Below are 8,585 nucleotides of genomic sequence, written 5' to 3'. Positions count from 1 at the left end.
GCCTGCTTCTCCCCCGCCACCTCGGCCCCGGCCCTGCTCGCCCCGGCCCGCAACCCGAAATGGCCCCTGGCCGGGCCCCAGTGGGGGCCAGCGGGTGCTGGTGGCCGAGCCGGCCCCAGGGAGGGGGAGGGGGTGCTCTGCCCACCTGTTGGGGGCCCGACGCAGCAGCTGGGGGACACGCTGGGCAGCACGGAGCATCCTTGGGCCTGGGGGCTGAGCGCCTGGGGCCGGGGCTGGCCTGAGCCCCCCACTCCCCCCCAGCTGAAGCACATGGCCTTGGGAGGTGCTGGCTGGCCTCCTGGGACCAAGATTCCGGGCGTTGGGGTGAGCAGGGGTGGCGAGCCCCCTGCTCTGGGCCACAGTCCTCCCCGGAGCCCTCAGCAGCCGGCCGGCTCACCCTGAGCACACTGCTCATGCACCCCCAAACTTTTCACTACCTCCTGTTGCCCCAGCCCAGCAAGGAGGTGCTTTGCAAGGGTTGGGGAGAGGGCAGGAGCCCTGGGTGGGGGTGGGGGTGGTGCTGAGTTGGCTGGGGCCCTGGGGGCTTCCCTCACGTCCTCCTTTGGTTTGGGTCCTAGGAAGCCCCCAGCTTTGGGCCTTGCCCCACTTTGTTCCATGGGGTCCTGGGCCGGTCCTCAGTTGGCTCGTCCACAGGGAGGTGGGGTACCCTGACTGTCCCCCTTTTCCATTGGTGCCTACCGTCTCTGAGACTTCAGACGCTCACTGGCCCTCCTCTGGCGGAGTGTGTCAGGGGTGAGAACTCTCTAAGTCATCTCTGTCCCAGTCTACCCTCCTCACTGGCTGGCTGGCCCCCCGAGAGCCTGGGACTCACATCTTCAGCCAGCCAGGCCAGCCTTGTGACCTTGGGCTTGCCCTCATCTGTGTAGTGGGTCAGCACAGCACCTGTCTGTCCGTCAGGCTCTCCCCCGCCCTCTCTGGCTCAGGGGCAGTCATGGGAATGGGGGCCTACACCCCATTTAGCAGCAGGCCCCTAGTGGACAGATGTGGGCAGTAGGCAGGGGTGCAGGGGCCCTGCAAGGGAGGGGCTGTTCATCTCCTACCTTGGGGGCAAGGCGGGAGTGTCACCACAGAGGTCCCTTCCCCAACACACTGTCAGGGAGGCCCCTTGACAGATGCCCAGACCCAGGGGTGACTCACCTGCCTCCATCCCAGTAGCCCCCAGCCCCTTCCTCAGCCCCCCTTCCCCCCACTGCTGTGGCTCGAGGGCTCCTCCCTGTCTTATAGGCAGTCCCTCCAGTCTGTTCCCCCTCTACGTGCCCACTTGGAACCACCTTTCTGCAGTGCAGAACGCCTCTTTGCTGGTGGGAGGCCACGGCTCCCACTGACTGTGACAAGGCCCTGCAGGTCCCCAGCCCACACCTGGTCCCCACGTGCTGTCTGGGCCAGGAGGTTCGTTGAATAAATGAAGGCATGATCATCAGAACAGGGGCACCCAGCTCCTGGAGGGAGACGAGAGAGGGGCCTGGCAGGGTGGTGGGCTGTGGGCCCCTGGGCCTCGCCTTCCCTGCACGGGGCTTGCGGCCCTCCACTGGCTCCCGCCTTCTGGGGTAGTGGGCTTGAGCAGAGCCCCCACCCAGGCCATAGGCGTCCTTGCTGTGTGGGCTGTGCGGCTTGGCTTTTAGGCCTGTCTGGCTGAGAACTTGGCGGGGCCTGACCACCCCCCGGACCTTCCTTGCCTCAGTTTCCCACAGTGGACAAGGATCTCCTCCAGGAGAGGTCTGGCCTGCCCCACATCTGCTGGTCCCCCCTCTGAGCTCCGCAGGTGTGACCACAGGCTCCCCCTCGGGGCGCCCTACGGGTCTCTGTAGAGGAAGCTGCGTTGACTCGTGGTTTGTGGATGGGGACTCGGGGGCCTGGCAGGGCTGGTGGTCATGGTGGGTGGGGAGTGGGCCGGTTGGCATCCTGCCCTTCGGTGCTGCTTGCTTAGGGAAGGGGCGCTAGAACACGTGCCCCTCTCTCAGCTGATTGCGGCCCGGCGTTTGGCCCCGTCTGGGCAGCTCTGGTCTGGGAGAGTGCTGCAGGGATGTTCTGAGAAGGGGACACCCCCCCACCTTCTTATCTCCACTCAGGCCCCTAAGAACAGAGCCTTTTCCGAAGGTGCCGGATTCGGCAAGGAAAGTAAAGGACGCCAGCTAGATGTGAATATCACATAAGCGATTCCTGAGTCTAACTCCGTCCCAAATATCGCAGAGAACATACTTAGGCTAGAAAACCCATAGCAGCAATCCAGCGTTATCTGGGCGTCCTGCATTTTACCTGGCAGGCTGCTCCGAGGCCCTGCCAGGATGTCTGGGCGGGGCAGAGGCCGGGTGGCCGCCTCGTGCCAGCTGACCAGCTGGGTGGAGTGGGTCAGCCTGGGAGGGGACGGGGCCTGCTTCTTCCCAGGGAAGTGACCCGGCTGCCGACAGAGGCCTTCTGTTGTTGGCTCCGAGTGCGCCAAGGCGGGGCCCGGCTGTGGGCGGCAGGGTCAGGGTGCACAACTCTGTTCCTCTGGGGTCTGTCTTCCCGAGGCCTCGGCAGGCTTCTGGGGTGGGTGGTGTGCCGCGGGCGCCGAGGGGTGAGTCTTCCCGGAGCACGTTTCACGCAGAGGTGGGAGGAGGGCTTTGGGACCGCGAGCCACCTGCCAGGACGCTCACTGTTGGGCAGCCCGTAACCATTTCCCTTGGGGTTCCCCCTTTTCCTCTCATTGCTAGAAGTTAACACCCATTCTTTTGGACAGTAATTTGCTTTTTAAAAATGTATTTTAAAAAGGTGACAGGAGTACGCCAAGGCTCCTGGCCGCTGGGCAGAGTTCCCTCGGCCGTGCTCTGGGTTTTGTGCCTCTCGTGGCCCCGGCCTCTTGTCAGACATGCTTCTTTTGCTTTTTGTGATTTAAACTTTTGACCAGGTGACAAGTCCACACCCGTGAAAACCCCAAACTTGTAAAGGCCGGTGTTGGGGTGGCGCTCAGGGCCCCCTGCTGCGTCTGCGGCCCCTTGTCCTTTCCCTCATGTGGGCTCTCGGCGGCTAGCCCGCGCTGCTTTGGCTTCCATGTCTCTTCTGAGAGAAGAATTTGGCCATTAAACTCTAGGATTAATAAAAAAAGAAGCTGTTGATCAAGGACGTCGGAGTAAATGGTCCAAAGAAGGGAATCCCTCATGCCTGGGGCCGCCAGCTCAGAGCAGGACTCCGGGTGTCTGGGGGTGTGGATGCGGGCCTGGCCACGCCAGGCTGGTGGGCGCCCCGGGGCCTAGGCGGAGCGGTGGCCAAGGGGCTGCACTTGGCCAGTCCTGCAGGAGTCTGGTGCTCTGCTCCCAGGGCCCAGCCTGCCGGCTCTGCCAAGTTTCATGCTCTGAAGGGTCCCGGCTTCCCTGGGACCCTCGTGTCCCTCTCTGTCCCCCTGCCCATCTGGCAACAAACAGACTTGGGGTGCACCTTTTCCAGGGCTCCCAAGGGCTGTTTGCACAGATGGAGCAGGGGCGGGGGGGTCTGGGCTGGGCTCTGAGGATGCTCCCAGGTGCTCCAGTCCCCGCTGCCTGCCCTCCCCACACGCAGGGTCTAGTTCTTGGGGCTGGCAGGCCTTCCTCCTCATCAGTGCGATAGGGGTGGGAGCTGTGCCTCTTCTCAGGGCCCTTGCAGCCCCTCCCTGACTCTCAGCTGCCTGGAGGCCCCCGGGCTGGCCCCCAGGCTGGCCCCCGGCTCTGCGGTCTGTGACCTGCCTTAAGAGATGATCCTTCTAAGCTCTGTCTTACTGCTTAGGACTGCTTAACGGCTTCCGCGGAGTAGAGAGTCCAGTCCGAAGCCTCCTAACCCGCCCCGCCCCTGCTCAGCGACCCTTTGCAGGCCCCCAGGCACAGGACCGGCCCTGTTGGACCCCCCCCCCCCACGCCCTCTGCAGGGCAGGGCTTCCCAGGGGGCCCCTGTGATGGGCTGGGAGAAGCCTCAGAGCCCACGGTGGGCCGCCGTGTGTGCGGTTCCCACTGACCCTTCACTCGAGGCAGCAGAACCAGCAGGGTCTTCAGAGAAGCGGGGGTGGCAGAGGAGGTCTGGGTGGGAACAGGGGAGTCCCTTCCAGCGCGTGTGTCTTCAGGAACGCAGGGGACCCTGCCCCACTCAGGCCCCAGGCCGCTTTCCTGGGTGAGTGGATCCTGGGGTCCCTCCTGAGGGCCCGGATCCCATGCAGGGGACCTCCCGGAGGCCCGCCGCCTGGGACCGCCCCGGGGGGTGGGGCTTCAGCGTGCATTTGGAGGCACACAGACGGGCAGATCCTGGCAGGGCCGTCTTCGGCTTCTGGTGACGACGAGGAAAGGCAGTGTGGGCTCCTGTGCTGATTCTGTGGACATGTCCTTGTTTCTCGAGGATAAAAACGCCCAGGACTGGGGTTGCTCGGCTGGACGGCGAGTGCACCATCTCGCATCGCGGCTGACAGCGCCTCGGGCCCTTGCTGGCCCTTCCTGGTGGCTGGCGGCCCTGAGTCGCTCCTCACGTGTGTGCACGTGCCTTTGCCCTGTTTTAAAAATTGGGTTATTTGCTTTCTTATTGTTGAATTGTGAGAGCTTGTTCATGATTCTGGGTTTCACGTGTGTGCTTTGCAGATTTTTCTCTTTTATATAATTTGTGCATTTTATGTATCTAAGAAATTTGCTTGATTCAGGTTCACAAAGATTTTATCTTGTTTTGTCATAGAATTTTTGTAGTTTTGTGTTTAGTGTTTGGTTTCTTTTTTTAAGATTTTACTTGATAGAGAGTAAGCGAACATGCGTGCGCGTGAGCAGCGGGAGGGGCAGAGGGAGCTGGACAAGCAGACCCCCAGCTGAGCACGGAGCCCAGCGCGGGGCTCAGTCCCGGGACCGCGAGATCGTGACCTGAGCCGAAATCAGGGGTTTTACTTTGAAGTTTGTGATGCGTGTTAGGTTAGATCTTGTGGGAGGTAGACTTTGAGGCTCTCACTTTTTTCTGCATGTTCACGAACGTCCTGTGGTCCTTTATCATTTGTGGAATTTTGACTGTCCTTTCTCGCCAGACGTGCTGGCTCCTTCGTCGCCCACGTGTCTGCAGTTCCTGCCGCGGGGTCTCCGACCTTTGCCCCACTCGTCCGGCCGGCTATGATGTCTGGATCTCCCGCGTGAGGCTTAGCGTCGGCTTGTTGGTGGGGTTTTGATGGGGACGGTGCGCGCTGTCATGTAGGTCCGTTTGCGCAGAGCGGACACCTGCAGCGTGGTGTCGTGTCCTGCACACGAGGACCCCGTGAGACTCCTGTCTCCGTGCCCGCGGTAAATTCTCTCGGGACGCAGCCTCGCCGGCACATTTACAAGCCACGTAGTGGCTGCTTTTGAGCCACGGTGGTGGGCTGAGTGGCTGCGCCGGGGTCATCTGCGGCTGGTTGCCACGCTGCCCCACGACTCCCGCGGACACGGTCGCGCCTCGGCAGCACGCGCAGCGCCATGCGGGCCTCCGTGCCGGGACGTCCCTTCCCGGAAAGCCGGCAGGGAGCGTGCACTTTGAGCCTGGCGGTGCGGGCAGCACAGTTCGTTGCTCGGGGGGCAAATGCTTGTCCGCGGGGGCGCGTCCACTGTGCTGCAAGAGCACGTGTGCGTTGGCGCCGCCGCGTTTCCCCCGCTCGCGGGCAGATAATGGGCAGGAAAGGTAGGAGGTTTACAGCAGAGCGTCTCGTCGCAGCTGAGCTTCTTGGAAGTAAGTGAAACGCTGCCGTCCCCGCCTCTGGACCGTCATTGATCAGCCAGCTGGGCGGCCGCTTGCGAATGGGGACGTGACCGCGGCGCTGCCGGCGGGCTCATCGCCGCATGCGGGGTGGCGCGAAGTCACATGGGAGCGGGCCCCGAGGGGTGTGCGTGGACCGGCTGCACCTGAGCGGGTTTGCGGGTGGGTCTGCTGGCCCGTGGCGGGGGCCTGCTCGGACGCGGTTTCCGGAGGGGAGGCGCCGTGGTCCCCGTCCTGCCCCGGGCGTGTCTCGGGGGCCCGGCTGGCGGAGGCGCGCGTGCTCAGAGCCGTCGTGCTGCTGGCTGGTGGCTTCGTGGGGAGCGTTTGAGTCTCTCCTGCCTTGTGGAACCCGTGGGTCGGCACGACCTCCTCCGACCTCGTGCTCCTCACTGTGCTCAGCTCTGTGGATTCTGACCCCAAGTAGACACGGGGGTCTTCACTTGACTCGCCCTGCCATGCAGCAGCTCAGGGGTTAAATTTTGCTGCGATTTCTTAAACCCGGGGCAGAAATTGAAGTTCTGGGGAAGGAGAAGGACCGCTGCCACCCACCGCTTTCCCCGTGTGCCCGTGGAAACCAGTTCTTGCCGGTACTTGCCGATGGTCCTCTGTGAGGCCGTGTGCGATGGCGCGCTTGCCCCCGAGCCACACTTCCTTACACCTGGGGAGGCCATCGTGGCGACAGCTAACCTCTTTCGAAGCTCAGGCTGCCCTGTGGGGCGTCCGCGCCGTTGGGGCTGCAGCGGAGGGCGGAGCTCGGCCGACCCCCGCGGGCAGGGGCGTGGGCCTCATCGAGGGCTGCAGCAGGCCCTCCGGCCCCGGGCACGCAGGGGGCTCGGTGGGGACTGTCCGTGCCGCGTCCACCGCAGGCCCCTCGCCGCGGCTGGTTACGGCAGCAGCGTTCAGGCCAAAGTCAGCGGAAGGAGAGAGCACTCTGGTCAGGGCCCGGGCCTCTCGCAGGGATCCACGGGCAGCGCGTGACTCTCCGGACGCCTGCCCGAGGCGGCCACACGGTCGTGACGTTGTTCGCGCACTCCATGGCTTCCTCATCGGGCACGAGGACGAGACGCGTCGGCTGCACCCCATGTCGGCACTGGTGGGCGTCACGGTTGGTCTGCACGGCACTCAGCACTGACCTTGGGCCCCAGTGACGCAGAGGGTCCTCCCCCCAAAACCTCTCGGTTCTCCTCCTCAGTAGACGGGAGTCGTTCCGAAGCTCTGCAGCGGTTCTTACTGTCTTCCTTGACTGTCCTCGAGGGAAGGCGTGTGGCGATGCTGCTTTAGTCCCTGGGAGGAGCCTCCTGCCCCTCGGGCCCCAGGCCCTTGCTGCCTGGCCCCGGACCGAGTGAGCCTGCGTGCGACCCCGCGTGCGACCCCTCGGCCGTCCTGTGTGTGCAGCTCTTCCCCCCCCGCCCCCCCCGCCGCTGTTTTGTCGTTCCCACATCTCTGCACAGGACCGTGGGTCTTACAGGTCTGTCGGTCTTTGGTGGAAGGGATGCTCCTCGGTGCTCCTGTAAATGGTGCTGCGTGTGTCCCGTGGGCTCGCCAGACCCTCGCGAGTGTCCGTTGCTTCCACAGAGAGTCGGGATCTCTACGCGTGGAGAGCCCTGCCCGGGGTTGGGCCTGCTGTGTGTCGTTTTTCTTCCTCGTAGGACTTGGCGGTGCGCGCGGCGGAGAGAGCCTCCCGTACTCCTGGCCGGGAGGAGCGCGAGAAGTGCGACCTTAGCCGTAGGTGCCCCGTGCACCTGCTGCGGGCGTGACAATGCTCCCTTTACGTTCCAGTTTGCCGGAGAGTTTGTCAGCACCGCGTGTTTCTCCCGCATCTGCTCGGACCGCTGCACCGCCTGCCTTCCTCCTTCCGCTGCTGTGATTTTCGATGTTGAACCAGCCTTGTGTTCTCAGATGGATCCCAGTGGCTGCGATGTCTTGCCCGTTCCCTTGCATCTGTGGGGTTCCCGCGTGGTCTCTGTGTCTGCTCTCGGCCGAGTGGGCGTGGGCCTGGTGCCGGGTCCCCCTGCGGTGTTGGCGGGGTTCACCAGGGCTGCCGCCTGGGCCTGGAGGGCCACCTTTTCTTTCCTTCTTTTCTTTCCTTGTTCGTTTTTGTTTTTAGTTTCTTGGTTGTAGTTGGAAGGTTTTTTAAATCAGTGAGCCAATATCTTTTTTTTTTTTTAGACTTATTTACTTAGGGAGAGCACGGGTGGAAGGAGGGGCAGAGGGAGAAGGAGGCTCCTCGCTGAGCAGCGAGCCCGACGCGGGACTCGATCCCAGGGCCCCGGGATCACGACCTGAGGTTTAACGGAGCAGGGTTACCTGTTTCTCCAGAGTGAGCTTGCAGGGTTTGCGTCTGTCCGGCACATGCCCCATTGCGTCTGAGCCGCCAGACCTCCCGGCGCAGAGCGTTCCCCACGCTGGTTGTAGTTTCTCTCTCTTCTTTGTCAGCCCGACCTGAGGTTTATCGACTCACCACTGGTTTTCATGAGCAGCTTTGGTTCCTTTGGTTTTTCTCTGTTGAGTGTGTTTTCATGTGCGCGGCTTTCACTGTCTTGTCGCTTTGCTTGTTTTCCCGTCTACTAAAGCATAACCCACGAGAGCAGCCAAACCCACTCCTCTGAAGTGTGCAGTTCTGGGAGTGGGCGGGGCACTCGCAGGGGTGTAACGGCCCGCCAGGACGGGTGGGGGGCGCATGCAGGGGTGGGGCTGCCCGCCAGGACGGGTGGGGGGCGCACGCAGGGGTGTAACGGCCCGCCAGGACGGGGGGGGGGCGCACGCAGGGGTGTAACGGCCCGCCAGGACGGGTGGGGGGCGCACGCAGGGGTGGGGCTGCCCGCCAGGACGGGTGGGGAGAGCCCGCAGGGGTGTAACGGCCC

The sequence above is a fragment of the Neomonachus schauinslandi genome, chromosome 9 (genome assembly GCF_002201575.2).
Source record: "Neomonachus schauinslandi chromosome 9, ASM220157v2, whole genome shotgun sequence".
NCBI lineage: Eukaryota > Metazoa > Chordata > Mammalia > Carnivora > Phocidae > Neomonachus > Neomonachus schauinslandi.
This window is presented reverse-complemented; position numbering follows the sequence as displayed.